The sequence below is a fragment of the Pogona vitticeps genome, chromosome 1 (genome assembly GCF_051106095.1).
Source record: "Pogona vitticeps strain Pit_001003342236 chromosome 1, PviZW2.1, whole genome shotgun sequence".
Lineage (NCBI taxonomy): Eukaryota > Metazoa > Chordata > Lepidosauria > Squamata > Agamidae > Pogona > Pogona vitticeps.
Window position 1 is genome coordinate 129,850,516 of NC_135783.1, and position 16,384 is coordinate 129,866,899.

A 16,384-nucleotide genomic window follows, 5' to 3' on the forward strand; every position below is an offset into this window, starting at 1 on the left:
ATTGTGCCTGGAAATGGATTGGCAGCCAGCGGAGCTGCTGTAACAGGAGAGGTTATGTGATCCTTGTAACCAGCCTTAGTCAGCAAAAGCACTCCCAGCCACCTCTGAAATGTGGACATCCAGGCTTCCAGACAAATCCAGGAGCACCCCCAAAATACGCACCTTTGTTTTCAGAGGGTGTGCCACCTCATCCAATACAGGACTGAATCCTTTTGTCTTTTTGCCTCTTGTGGTAATGGACATTTAACTAATTACTCTTAAGAAAAAAAAAACACAGCTTTTTTTTCTGAAAGAAAGATCAAGCATAGTAAACAGAAATTCAGTCTGCCAGCTAATGAGTTACAGATATTTAAGCATAGTTTTTCACATTTCTTGATCCCGGCACATCCAAGTAAATAATGCCACATGTGGAACTCAGAGAAATGCTATAAAATTGCTAAGTTTTTTTCTGTACAAAAGGAAGATAACATATCCCAACGATTATTCACATATTTGTAGCTAACACTGTACTGTAACTGTTGTGTAGCTCTCACTTAGGTATACAGTAGGACCCCCATATCTGCAGGATCAGTATTGATGGATCAGTATTTACTGATTCACTTATCTACGGCCTGAAAATATTAAGAATATCAAAGAAAAGGCCTAGAAATATATATATTTTAAAAGATGAAGTTACCAGAACTGGCCATTAGTGAGAGCCAGAGCCCGCACTATGCATAGTGTTTGCAATTAAAATAGCATTCATTATAATCTGTGTTTTTAGCATCTGTGGGGGAGCTGGGAACCAATGCATTGCAGATATGGGGGATCCTATGATATACAACAATTTTAGGTCCTGAGAAATTTTACCAACCAAATATTTAAGAGCAAATTTTCAGTTCTACAGTGTGCTCCTAAGCTTTGAGGCACACTGAATATTTGTGGAACCATTTACTTAGACATATATGTTACTGTATTTTTCCACGTATAAGACACCCCCATGTATAAGATGCTTCCACAAAAAGTGGAGGGCGAAAGCAGCTTTTTGCAAAGAAAGTGGAGGGGGAAAGCACTTTCCTCTCAAGAAAGTGGAGGGGGAAAGAAGGAATCGCTTTCCCCCTCCACTTTCTTGCTCGGAAAGTGCTTTCCCCCTTCACTTTCTTTGCAAAAAGTGGAGGGGGAAAGCAGGGATCAAAGCACTTTGATCCCTCCCCCCTTACTTCTGTGTATAAAACAACCCTCAATTTTTCCTCTATTTTAGGAAAAAGTGTCATTTTATACACCGAAAAATACTGTAAATTAATGGCCCAAAGTGGTTTTCTTTCCAATCGGTGTTGCACCACTGACACTAATAGTCTTACAACACTAACAGAAAAATTACGTATCTGAGATTTTTTCTTTATTATTATTATTATTATTATTATTATTATTATTATTATTATTATTATTATTATTATTATTATTATTATTATTATTATTATTAAACAGAGTCTGTCCATACTTGTTTAACATTGTGTCCCTTGGGTTCTAGTTACAGTCATTTTTGATATATCTCCAATACATATTAAGTCCTTAATCTATACAGCATATTTCTAGCCACTGATAGAACAGATTCCAAGTTTGATAGTATTCTAAATTTTTCTTCCCTTTGATTTTTAATGTCAGTCTGTCCATTTCTGTGCACTGTAGTATCTTTTTAATTATTTCTTCATCTGGAGGCGTTTCTTCATTCTTCCAATACTGTGCAAATATTATCCTCACAGCTGTTAAAATATTTTGTTTATTTTCTGGTATTATACCGAACAGAAAAAAATTCTGGCTTAAAATCTGCGTCTTTTTTGATTATTTTAACAAGCCATATATTTATTTTTATCCAAAACCTTTTTGCTTTATCACATGTTCACCAAAGGTGATAGTAAGTTCCAGGGTTTTTTATGACATTTCCAGCAATAATACTGCACTCCCAAGCCAACTACACCAGAGCACAGAGTGCTGTCCTCTGAAGATGCCAGCCACAGAGAGTGGTGAAACGTTAGGAAGAACAACCTTCAGAACATGGCCAAAGAGCCCGAAAAACACACAACAACTATTTCCAGCAATTACTTGACCGATTAGAAACCATTTTAGTTAGTCTATCAGCAACCAGAGGGCCACATGTCCAAGCAGGAAGAGCTAAAGGGGGCAAATTGGCATGCCTAAATTTCAAAGGTTACCACACTGGGTTTTTGTTAACTAAAAATGGGTTTAACTAATATATATCTTTTCTATCAAAAACTGTTGAAGGAGAATAAGCAGAATTTACACCCATTATCAAATCTTCTTTCTCTCCCTCCCTCTCCAAACTTCTCCTTGTGTACAGAGAATGCTGGTTGCATTATTGTTTTCCCTAATGGATTTGTACTCTGTTTAATATATTTGTGCTTTTTTTAAACTGTGCCCCGCAATTTAGCTCACAACACGACTGCGTTAAAGTCACCAGACTGTAATAAAATGATGAAACAGAACAATAATAAACCCTTTGGAGACTCAGCTGGTGCCTAATATTCTCCTCTCCTGCCTCCCTTTCTCTTCTCCTCCTTCCCACTAGCAAGTGATGGCTGATGGCTCAGAGATAGTCCAACAGGCATGAGACCTTCCATGATTATTTCTTACTGTCATTCACCCACATCCTGTTAGTGCAATGGCACTATCATGAAGTGTCTCTTCATTAAAAACAGGATATAGGAGTAGTATGGCATGTTATGGTGGCTGGAGGGGCAGCAGAGAAAAGCTAATTTCTTAGAGACTATTCCTTTAGTCAGGGCAGGGTGTCTGTATGGTATAGATTGGCCTTAACTGAAAGAAGATGCATATTTGCCTATAAGAAAAGGCCTGGACCAGTTTAGGACAGAAAGCATTGAATTGATTGTTATGTTCTTCCATGTCAGCCTGTCTATTGATTTATCTTAATACTGTTGAATCTAAAAGGCAGTGACTTACCATATTTTTCTGTATATATAGGACCCCCCCAATGTATACGATGACCCCCCTAATTTTTACCCTTGCTGGAGGCGGAGGAGCAGTCAATGGGCAGCCGCGAGGGGCAGCCCGGCATGGCTGCTCCTCCTTCTGCTGCTGCTGCTTCCACTGCACGATTGCCTCCTCCGGGGCTTACCTCCAGCTCACGTCACCACCTTGTCCCCTGCCTGAAGGGAGCCCATGAGTGGCACTGGAGGAGGCGATCCAGTGGCGGCAGCAGCCAATGGGCAGCAGCGAGAGGCAGCCAAGTGCAGCTGCTCCTTTGCCTCCATCTCCGCCTCCTGCTACTGCTGCCTCCGTCGCTGGATCGCCTCCTCCAGTGCCATTCACAGGCTCCCTTCGGGCAGGGGACAAGGTGGCGACATAAGCTGGAGGTGAGCCCTGGCAAGTCGCACTGGAGGAGGCCATCGGGTGGCAGCAGAAGCAATCAATGAGCAGCCGGGAGAGGTGGCTGAGCACGGCTGCTCTTTTCCCCCCTCCTCCTTCCGTGTATAAAACGATTCTCAATTTTTCCTCTAATGATTTTAGGGGAAAGTGTTGTTTTATACATGGAAAAATATGGTATATACAATCAATAAAAAAAGTTCTTGCCCATAAAATTACAATTAGAAAATACATGGTGCAAAAATAATAAATAAATAAATAAATAAATAAATAAATAAATAAATAAATAAATAAATAAATAAATAAATAAATAAATAAATAAATAAATAAAGACAAGGGAAGAGTTAAAAACCAAACAGACTTCCAAACAGGCCTGGGGAAAGTAGTCTTTCAACACAGCTGCTTCCTGTATTATCTCCAGTTTGGCAGCTGAAATCCAGAGCATCATCTTATAACTGCTCAGAAATGGATGGCTCCAGCATGGCATAGTATGCATACATTCACAAAAATAACTTTCTAAACTCTACAGTTAATTTGTAGTTTATTACTCTTATGGAACCCTGGGAATTATAGGTTGCAATTCTATTCCCATCTATCTGGGGCGTACTTTTGAGTAGACACATACAGTAGCATTGCTTTGTTCAGCTACATAATTCAAAAGTTGCTTGCTTGGCATCTGGCCATGTTATTCCTTATTTTTAATAGAAATGGTGCTTGGCAAAAGAAATTTTGGATGACTAAGCAACATACAGAGACACATCTTTATCAGACTGTCTTGATAATTGGTATTTATTGATCTTCACAGCATCTAGGTAGAGATTGATTGCAATTGAAGAAATTATTATAACTTAAAATGAGGCATTTTGTCTCATGGGACATTTGATAGTTAAAGTTAAGTGCCAGCATTTATCATACTATGATCTTTTTGTTGTTCTTCCTATTGAAATGTGTTGGTAGGGAAGCAAGTTGTATAACACTGTGTGTGATATATAAATGTTGTCCCTTTAGAGTGATACTTCTTGCTATCATTAATTTTTCTCAATTTCCCTAATAAAGCTGATAAATGGTAAGCATGATTGTAAATGATACATTAAAAATGGAATAAAATACATTAAAATTACATGGGTAGGTACAAAATGTGCTTACTGAATGTAGTGGTATGAATACATTATAGCACCTTTCTAGAGTAAGTAATCTAGAACTTTGAAGTATTAAAGATTACAAAATACAAAAAAATATTAATGTAATTAATTGCATAGGTACACAGATTCAGGGTCCATATTAATGCAAAATTTGGACCCATCAATAGACATGTATTTTACCTATCGCAGTTGAGCGTCTCTGGCTTCTGATCCTTCTCCAAACACAAGTCAAAGTGCTTTAAAGCCACTTATGGCTTAGGTTTTTGGAGAGGCTCTGAGGTAGAATAGCAAATGACAACCCCTCCCAATGTAAGTATCTAAAGCCATTAAAGTTATTTTAGTATAGGAAGCAGAAAATCCATCAAGCATGTCTAGCAGAAAAAAAACATAACAATAACGTATCTGCGAATAACCACTTGCTGTCTGTTCATGACACGCAAAATTTGCTGCACAAGGCAGCCACCTCATTTTTTCCCTGTGATACTGCTGGTCCTGTTTCTGGGGGCCTGAGTTCAAGTTTATCTGCAGAAGTCTTCTCCTAAGGGCCCTGTAATGTACAGGTGCTTGGGAACCAGAAAGAGCTGACAGGCTGGCAGAAACTCACATCTTCAGAGGAATAGGACACCATGGAATAACACAAGTATCCTGTGTACTAATGGCACGATCCACAGGAGCAGAATGGGGAAGGTGAAATGGGGAGTAGGCAAGGCACCCATGGTGGGCTGTGGAACTGGTCTTTGAGGGCTGCATGAGGTCCATGAGCCATGAGGCTGCCTGTTCTTGATTTCCCAACTTCCTGGTGCTCTCACCAAGAGCACCATGACATCTTAATGACTAAGAAATGCATTACAGTGGTGCCTCGCTTAACAACGATAATCCGTTCCAGGAAAATTGCCGTTAAGCGAAAACATCGTAAAGCAAAATTTAAAACCCCATTGAAATGCATTGAAACCCATTCAATGTGTTCCAATGGGGTAAAAACTCACCGTCCAGAGAAGATCCTCCATACGGTGGCCATTTTCGCTGCCTGTATAGCAATTGCGATCACAAAAAGATCGCCGTAAAGTGGATTCGTTGTAATGCGGGGCAATCGTTAAGCAAGGCACCACTGTACAGCATAACCATTTGTAGATCTAAACCAGCTTACTTATCAGAGGATGTGTATTCCTCAGCTGGAAGGCTTTTCTACAGATGGGCATTGAGAGAGAAAATACAAACACCAAGGTCCAGTGGAAATGAAGTGCTATCAAAAACAAGCAAAGTGTGCTGCTTATATGCTGCCCCATAGCGCTTAAAGCATTCTCTAGGTGGTTTACAAGTTAATTATTCAGGCCACACATTGTTCCCCTGGCAGTCAGCTAGGTACTCATTTTACCAACCTCAGAAGGATAGAAGACTGAGTCAGCATTGAGCCGGCTACCTGTGAATGTACCCCGGGGCATGAGCACAGTTTTGGCTTCAGTACCACTGCACCACAAGAGTTTAAGATGGCTTTGCTAACAGTTTTTAAGTGCATGAAAATTAAGCACAGTGACTGTCCACAGTAGTAGCACTTGATAATAACATAGGTATCAAAATTTGCCTGAGAGTGCATTGCTTTGGTCTTACTTACACTAAATCCTCCATTTTGTCTTTGCCTTTTAGAAGTCTTAGCTGCCATTGTAGATAGACTGATGAACCCACAGCCTACAAATGATTTTCCCTTTCCGTAATAGCATAAACATGTCTACAGTGAGTACAAGTACAGTGGTGCCTTGAGTTACAAACTTAATCCATTCCAGAAGATGGTTGGTTGTAACTCAAAGCACCATTTCCCATAGGAATACATTGAAACCCCATTAATCCATTCTGGCCAGGAAAAAAAAGCCCACTGAAAAACAAAAAACACTGCAAGACCCATCGGAAACACGATTGATCTGTTCCGGCTGGGGAAAAACAACAACAAGAAGAAGCAAACAAAGACTGCAAAACTCATCACAGCACAGAAACATAACCTCCCCCAGCCCAAACCCACACTGCAAAACCGTGTACTCACTCAGAACAGGCATTCTAAAAAGCAGAAAGCAGCACCAGGCAGTCTGAAGCGTCCTCCAAACGCACACTCTCTAACCGCTGCGGTGAAAGAGCTACAGAGAAGCAGCCTCTTCGCCGACCAAAGGTTAGCAGTTTAAATTCCCCGCCTTTTTTCCGCCCGTAACTCAAAGCTTCTGGTCGCAAGTCAAAGCAAAATTTTGCGGCTGGAGCTGGTCGTAACTTGAATTGGTCGCAAGTCAAGATGTTTGTAAGTCGAGGCACCACTATATGGTGATAGGACTTCAGCTGCCCAATAGCATATTTAATCTGAAAGGCAGTTTGTCCGGGGAAAAATAACAGGCAAAATAATCTGTGTTCTTTACTAGCTTTAACATAAACAATTTGTCTTCCAACCCTCACTCTACCTCCTGTTTTCTATTCCCTGTTTCATCTTTACATGGGAAAAGCTAGCAATAGATTGCCTAAAGGCTCAGTTCTGCCTTTAAGGCAAAGTTCTTGCTTTGGGAGGTGGGGATGGGACACATCATCCTGAAGGCAGTTTTGTGAGAGATCTTGCTGTAGAGGAGGGGGAAACGGTCCTCTCAGGATTATTAATTCTGCTTAAGGGAAAGAAGTGGATTTAGATATTCTACATCTGAGTCATTGCTTGCCTGAGAAAACAGAAGCCAGTTTAGAGCATGGCAGCTATTCAGAACCCTCTTCCATTTAAGATAATTAGAATGCTGTGCCTGGGCTTTCTTTCAGGGTCTTAGGGGCCGATTTCATAATAGCGGTACCTAATGATCATCCATTTAAAATGCAAGACCCTCCTGCTGTTGCTGAGAGTATTCCAGTTTTGAATAATACCAAAATATGCATTTTTAACACTGTGGTTAAGATAAAAATTAAATCTAAACCCTCTACTGGCATGAGCAATTCATTTGTCATCAGCTGTCATTCATGATGTTTAGAAATGTAATCACTTCAAACAGATTTACAGAAGACTCTTAATGTACATTTCTGATGGGGGAGGGCAGAATCTAGTGTACAATTCATTCCAGGACTGCAGGTTGAATGGCAAACTTCCTCTTCCTATTTCCCACTGGCTACAGTGGATGGGAAATAAGCACACAAGCTTGAGTGCTACAATAGGAGTATGATGCTTCTGTGTAAATATCAGGGACCAAAAGTACTTTGTACATGGTAGATCTGTGTCTCGCCTTGACCTGGTATTTCACACTTCTAGAGCTGTGAATATATATATATTTATATCAACGTTCTTTTGTTTCTCCATGTCCAAATCCCATCTGTACACTGTTTCCCATTCTTGCATCATATAAGACTTTTTTTTGTTCTTGATGCCCTGGCATTTATATAGATGCTTACATGTTTTTCCTAATGTGCTCACTTATTCATTTATTTTACCTAATGTATCCATTCTTGTACATTTTTCTCTAATTCACACATCCTCCTCTCATTTACTAAACCATATATGTGCTTATTTTTCAAATGTATACATATTAGAGGTTTGCCTTGTAAAAGATGAACATTGTGTGTTATCTCTGATCATCAGCCTTGCAGAAGTGCAAATTCCTGTGCTGGGTTACGTTTCTTCTTCTAACAAGTCCTAGGAGGTGCAAAAAAGCTTAATTTCATCAAGATCTGCAAATACAATCAAATGATTTCCCATCTTTTCCCCTATTCAGGTAGCCGAACCTCTATGCCTGAACAGATTTCCACTGGCAGGCAGAATGACCTCTGGCAATGTTAAAAATAAAAAAATTAAAGCCATGTGGTTCTCACACAGCACAAAGGCAAGGGTAGGTAAATCCTTTATTATTAATAGCTGTGTACTGTAAAGTAAATTCAGACTTATGGTGACCCTTTCTGGGGTTTTCTAGATAGAGAATATACAGAAGTGTTTTACCATTCCCTTTTTTCTGGGAACTGTGCAGCTTGCCCATGACTACATAGACTGGCTCTTTTCTTAGGAGGCACAGTGGGGAATCAAACTCACAACCTTTGGCTTCACAGCCAGACAGTATCCGGACAACTGATACATTTATTAGCCCAATTAAAAATAATAATTAAAAAGATAGCTTTTGAGTTCACCAGAGTTTATCAGGCTATACACCTATATATTGTGGCTAGTGCAGAAAAAAAACATACGGAAGTATCCAAATTCATGACAGATGTCCATATCATGTCTGTTTTGGAAAGATGACGTACAAAAAGCAGGGTGCAAACATGAATTGGGAAGGTAGCTTTCAAATTCCACTCCGCTGGCTCGCTGTTGATTGTATTCTCTCTCCGAAGTCATCAAACAAAGAGCTGCCAAGTATTCAGCACTGTCCCTCCCCGATTGCCTTCTTTTGAAGTTCAAGTATCTTATATGACTGGGAAGAGAGGTTACACAGAAATGTGGCAAACCTCCATCAGAGAATTGGGAATAAAATTTGATCTACCTACTAGGTGAAGCCAATTGAAGCTAAATTAACAGTGATGTAATGCAATGTGCTGGCAATGTAAGTGTCATTCCACAAGCATACAGTGGGGTCTTGACTTAAGAACAGCTTGAGTTAAGAACATTTTGACTTAAGAACCACTCTCATAGGAAAATATTGACTTGACTTAAGTACTTAGATTTGAGTTAAGAACTGAAAAAAAACCACGTGGGAGGCAGGGAAAGTGCAAAATGTGAACTTTCAGTTAACTGTTGGCCAGTGAAAAGGGTGCCTGTCTGCTTCCTCACTCCTCCCAGCGTTTAGAGAGTGGATTGGGAGACAGTCTTCGGACTGCCTGGTACTGCCTGGACTGTATTTTCCCTGCCTTCCCTGAACCTTTCTTGACCTAAGAAAAAAAAGAAACAAAATATCCCGCTCTAGTGGTCGAAGGCGGAATAGCAGCTTCCCATTAGTTTCTATGGACGGAAAAGAGCAGATACGGATCAAATGGTTTTCAATGCATTCCTATGGGAAATGCAGATTTGACCTGAGAACTTTTTGACTTGAGAACCGCCTTCCAATACGGATTAAGTTCTCAAGTCAAGCCCCCACTGTATCTCTTGTCTCCATGGGAGAAGTGATGCTGATGCCACTTCTGATGGTTCCCAGTCAACTTTCCAGCAGGGCTTTACGTATTTGCATCCTTAATGATGAAACTTTTAAACACCAACTCTAGCGTTAAAGTCTCTAAGAATGAACAGTGGTTCTCTCTCGGGGATTTTTATGGTAGTAGCTGCCAGATCATCATATAATTTGTCTTTGACTTCTGTTGTGGATGACAGTGTTGGTCCATATGCACTAATGAGGGTGACCAGTCCCGCTGATGAGTGGAACTGCAGAGACAGGATTCTTTCACTCCCCACAGTAGGTGGAACAATGGATCTCAGCAGAGTATTTCTCACCACAAAGCCAACACCATGTTCCCTGGTCTCATTCAATGGTTTTCCCTGCCAGAAGAATGAGAAGTTTTTTTCTTTGACGGATCCCATGTCTGGCAATCTTATCTCTTGCAGGGCAACAATGTCCATCTGCAGTTTACTCAGTTCCATGTCAATGACAGCTGTCTTGCGCACAATAACCTCTCCCACTGTCAGAAGTAGCCCCTGGCATCATGCTCTACGAGCAAGGACTTATAACTGGTAACTGCTACTTCCCATGTTGTTTTGACACTGCTTGTGAAGCTGGAGTGTCCTCTCCAGAGCACAAAGCCTGGGTAAAATAATATGGAGGATAGGCTGTTACACAAGCAGCAACCCCCCCCCACATCGCTGAAATAGTCCAATGGAGAAGCAAGAGCCAATACAACTGGTTCCAGCAACGTTGCAGGAGTTGCCAGAATGACACGAACTGTCTCCGGGACTCCGGCTCCAGATTTTGCCTCGAGGTTAACTCCTGAAGCCTTTTCCACCAGTGAATATGGCCACAAGGCAGTGGAGGTTTGAAATAAGAGTTTTCCTTCTCCTAGATGGGCTGCCTTCCATGGCTGACGAGCTCCACCTACATAGCCTTAATTACATGTTTAATCACAAATGTAGTATAGTAGATTTGATGTGCTGTTGTGGGCCCAGGATTCTTACTTATGGGTGAGATTTTTACTGCACAATCATTTCCCACCAGCTCATTTACAGAATTTTACAGTGGCCCAGACAATGACATCTTCAGTTTGTAGCGCTCTTGTAGTTTTTTCTCTCTCTCCCATTTTTCAAATAGGTAGAAACCAGAGATGGTATTTGCATACAAATACCCCCGCACAGCTTGCGATCGCCTCGCCACTCCTGGGAGGAGGTGGGACAACAAGCCTCTCTGCCAGGTCGAAGAGTGGCTCACGGATCGCAAGCTCCAGAGTGATAGGAAGGATGCTGGAGCTCGTGGCAGTGGCGGAATTGTGAGTGGACCCTCCAACCCCATGGGCTGGACCCTTGTTATCACCAGCTGTGCAGGGGTATTCGTATACGAATACCTCCATCTCTAGTAGAAACTAACAGAAGGGGAAAGTTCGTATCCCTCTTTTGTTGATTAGTTAGGTGCTATCAAGTTGGAATCGATTTACAGTGTCCCTAACAGGGCTTTCAAGCTGTCAAGCTAATTTTCAACCAAAAATTGGTTTTACCAATTCCACAGCCCCAGTGAGTTTCCATGGCTATGGGGATTTGAACCCAGGCCTCCTGAGTCGTAGTCTGCCACTCTATCTACTAAAATCACACTGGGTACATATTCCCCTTACAGGTGTTTAAAAGGAGGAAAGGGTTGCACAATAAAGTCATGTGCTGATTGCAGTTGCCATGATACCCATGAATTTTGTCTTCCTGTACCTGAGTAGAAATTGTTGCATTAGAATTATTTTAGAGCCCAAGTATAATTTTATTGTTCTTTTGAGTGTGAGTTATTTTCTTGGGGAGAAATCTTACAACCCAACTGCACAGCACTGCTCTTACAGTAAAACATTATTTCCCCAAGGTCATCTTCCCACTTCATGAGGTCTTCCAAGACCATCTGTCTCCAGGTAGCCACTCCAGAGGAGGCCAGGAAGTCATCCACCAGAAGGAGGGCCTTTTTTGCTGTGGCACCAATACACTGGAACACACTTCTGGTAGAGCTGCGCCTGGCTCCCCTCCCTCCCCACATTTAAAAGGCACTTATAAAAACACTGCTTTATAGAAAGGCCCTTTTTGGCAACCCTGCCTTATGCATTTCTTTTCTTTTTTCATTTCCCCCCCTCTCTCATAGCTGTTTATTTGCTTCACAGTCCATGTTTTATTCTTCAATTTCATGCTTCTTAAAGTTTTTACTGGTTTTGAACTATTTAATACATTGTTATTATGTTTTTAACTTCTGTAAATGGCCCAGAATAGTGTGTGGTACTAATGGGACAGTATAGAAATGAATGAATGAATGAATGAATGAATGAATGAATGAATAAAAAATAAATAAGGGGAAAATGGCAGGCAGTGATGTCATAGGATAACAAGAGCATCAGAAAATTATGTGAGTTTATCATAATCATTTTTAAATAGATTTCATGAGCATACTGTCCATTCATGCAGTGTGTGGCAAATAATGCAGAGGAATTTCCGCCTGCCATGGTCCGTGTCAGCTGTACTGCTTATTGTTCTTGCAGAAGTATTCAAAAGCCACTTTTGCCCGTGTAGCAGATTACAGACCAAAACCTTTGCCTCTTTGTACTTTAAGCCTTTTATAGCGGTATTCATTATGCATGCTGTACGTAACATACACTAAGGTGATCAGAGAAGAATAATGGATTTTGTGCACTGTTATGGGTTAATGACACTGTAAATATTCTTTGCAGGAGGGTAACGTACATAATATGCAACTTGCCAATATAAATTTCAGAGGTAATACGGCTGTAGCACTATCTCTTGAACAGAGCGGTTAGACATGTTTACTATTTCTCTCGAAGTTAGGAGATGGCGGTGAAGAGCTGAGCATACATCTTCTTTCCTGCATGGTTATAAGCGAATCTTTTAGCATTATTATACTAATAGGTATAAAAGCTTCCAGACTCTGTCGGTTTCCTGATGTGGCCAACAAACTTGGCTGTATAAAAGAAAAAAGCTGGAGAAAGTAGGTACTAAATAAATCATTAAGGTGATGCCTGCTGCTTCCAGGAAGAAACTGTGTAGCTTTGCATCCTGCAAGATTCTATTTTGAGCTTACGCTTCAGGCAAGATCTAGAAAGCAGTCCCAGGACAGGATGGACTGCAGGAGAACAGCTTGCAAATACTTACCAAGCAAGTCCTGTGTTTTGAAAACGTTGATAGGGAATGTTGTGCTGATTGCCACTTTCAAAGAGACATTCTGGCTCTCCTGGTGTCATGCAGGCTTTAACACCACGTTGGCTGGGACTCTGCTGCTGCAGCAACTTGGCATTGTCTGTCTGTTGGGGGATGCACTGGCTTGTAGCTTTGGGTGCCGGTGACTACTTTTGACCAAGGAATGTTGGTGAGGTCATAGATGGATAGGTGCATAATATATACAGAAGACCAAGAAAACATGGGAGGTAGCATGAGATGTGCCCCATTTCTGTGAATTCCTACCAGAGACTAAGTGGAAGTGACCCACTGCCAACTAGAAATGGTTAGAACTTAGTTAGCCTGAGAAATAAATGATGCAATTGCCTGATGGAAGGATATTTTCTCTGTCTGGTAAGAAAGCAAATACATCCCCCAGTTATATACTGTATAGTGAATTTGGTGATCTGAAAACTTAAATACATTACAAAGTTCCATTGGAGTGTAGCATAGTATTATTTATAAATAAATGAATGATTAAAATAATATCACATTGTAAAGTATATAAAAGTGTGTGAAAGACATTCTGACATAACAAAGGGGTCAGTGATTAATATACAGTAATGGCAAACTGAGGCCCTTAGTAAGTGAGCAGTGATAGCATGATAGCCTGCATCCCAGTTATGATAAGCTTCAGCATTCTGTTATATTATGTTAAAAATAACTTTTAAGCTGTCTTGTAGCCCTCACTTGTTGTGATGTATAAACTGGGTCACAGACTTTTTTAAGATCATTCATGCAATCAAAGTGGGAGCTCAGCAATTTCTTTGTTAGATCACTAAAAGGTTACAAATAAGATGATCTTTAGGCTTCTACAGATCTCTTCTTTAGGCAAGGATAAGTAACATAAGTTTTAACTTTAACTTTGTTGTTCCTGCTGTTGTTGTTATTGCAATCTTTAGTCAGCCATATTAGATATGCAGGACTAAAATACAATAACAAAGTATTTACCATCAATACAGTAGATTGAGATTCAGATTTTAATGAAATGTGGTTCCTAATTTAATTACTGCAGTCATTTTATTTGTTCTTTTATTGCCCAAGCCATGGCACAGAATTTTCAGCCTTAGCTGTAATTTCACTTGATGAATCAGAGAGGAGAAGATATAACAGTTGCAGTGCAAGAATGGATTATTTCTGTGATACATTGATGCGTGTCTGAGCATCTATGGCATAGGTCGGGGAACACGAGTAAATTACCCCACATCGGGCAAAAGTGAAAATCCTGGGGATAATGAGCAGAGTGCTACCCCCTCTCTCCCATCCCCACCCTCTGCAGCCAAACCTCAAAGTGTAAGCCATCTCTCCCTGTTACTTCCTTGGTTGCAGCAGGGCACTCTTAAATCCTCCATTAGTTTAGAGATTGGAGATAAGCTTCTTGATTGGTTGCAGCTGTGGATTAGCCGCAGGCAATCAATCAATCAATCAATCAATCCGGGGCTTCTGAATGACTGCTTCGTCCGGAAATGACTGCAAAGAAGCAGCAGGAGGGAAAGGATCAAGGAGCAAGCAAGGGAAGGAGGGAAGAAAGGTGCGAGAGACCGAGGACTTCATCAAGCTTATTTAAATGTATGTAGGAAATGGAGGGAGAAAATGGAAGGAGGGAGGAAATGGAGGAAGCGTGGGTGGATGTGTTTGTGTGTGTGTGTGTGTGTGTGTGTGTGTGTGTGAGGGAGAGAGAGAGAGAGGGAGAGAGACTGACTCAAAACTGAAAAAGAGCAGGCAAGAAAAAGAGAAACCTTGAATTAAGGTGGCGGGGGGGAAGGGTGGCTTTTTAAGGTGCTGTCTAGGTTTATCATTGCTTTCCTTCCAAGAAGCAGGCATCTTTAAATTTTGTGGCTGCTGTCACCCTCTGCAGTGATCATGGAGCCCAAGAAAGTAAAATCTGTCACTGCCTCCATGTCTTCCCCTTCTATTTGCCAGGAGGTGATGGGGCCAGTGACCATGATCTTAGTTGTTTTGATGTTGACCTTCAAACCATTTTTTGTGCTCTCCTCTTTCACCCTCATTACAAGGTTCTTTAAGTCCTCCTCATTTTCTGACATGCTTTTGCATGGTCAATGAAGCAGAAGTAGATGTTTTTATGGAACTCTCTGGCTTTCTCCATAATCCAGCGGATGTTAGCAATTTGGTCTCTAGTTCCTCTCAAATCAAGGGGGTAATGTCGGCTTATATAATTTTTTTGGGGGGGGAGCTAAAAAAGTTCCCTGACCCCTGATCTATGGCAACTATAGGCCTAGCTATTATTGATAATTTTAGATTATCATCAGATTATAGATTTCAGATCAGAAAGAAAAAACTTGCATATATTAGTGCCCTGCCAGCCTCTGGTAAGTCATTGTGTCACTGTGGTCATATATACGGTCCCTAAATAGGATAAAAGACAGAAAAAACTATATGAAGAGAGGAAGCATGAGAGCATAGACAAAAAAATGGCAAGGGAGGAGTGCTAAAATGATAATTCATGTGGCTGGAATAAACATTACATTGTAGTTTGGAACAAGAAGCCGTCTCCTTTTTTTGTGTTAACAGTGTGCATGGGAAAGAACACATTGCAGTTTTTTAATAAAAACCATGGATCTCCAATAACACTCAGTTCCATGAACTGAATCTTTGAAATGTACCTAATGCACCGTGTGTGGTAATCTTTACATGAAAGTCATCCATGATAATGATGTTGCCAGAGTTCGTAATTCTGTGATTTCAATTACAGTCCATAATGACTTGCAATGCACTGCAAAAATGCAATATAAAAAGGTCCCCAGAGCTGTTATTTCAGGCAAACAAGAGAAAGATGTTTTGGTAACTGCTCCTTTAGTTTGTGCTGACAGTTGCTGCTGCTTTGCCACCGGAGGCAAGAGAGGCCTTTCCTTTCCTCTCCTTTCCATCCTGATACACGTGGCTTGGGAGGAAGGGGCTAGTGGGAGGATTTCTATGACGTTTCACCTTTTTTCTGCAACCTTCCTTTGAATTCATAAGCATGTTCAAACCCACCCATAAGTTCAAACTTCGGTTGCAGGGGGGAAAATATGACATGTCATAGAAATCCTTACCCTCTGAGTAATGTGGCAAGGTGTCTTAAAGAACGAATTGAAAAGTTATTGGAAGCACTCATGCATAGCAGCTGCTCTGCCAATACTATGTAATTGGAGCAACAGGAAAAAAAGGTCTTTACACGGTCTTTGGTAACATCTAGAACAGAGTTTAGTTTTAACTGTTAACCAGCATTTTACATACGTACCCTGTTTCCCTGAAAATAAGACCTAACCTGAAAATAAGCCCTAGTAGGATTTTTCAGGATACTTGTAATATAAGCCCTACCCCCAAAATAAGCCCCAGTCAAGTGAAACCCTGCCCTCCACCCTTGTGCAGCAACCAGAAGAAGATGGCATGACTGTATTTGTATAAATGTAGATTGTTGTACGTGAAAAAAATAAATAAAACATCCCTTGAAAATAAGCCCTGATGTGGGTTTTTTTTTTTTTGAGCAAAAATTAATGTAAGACCCGGTCTTATTTTGGGGGAAACATGGTAG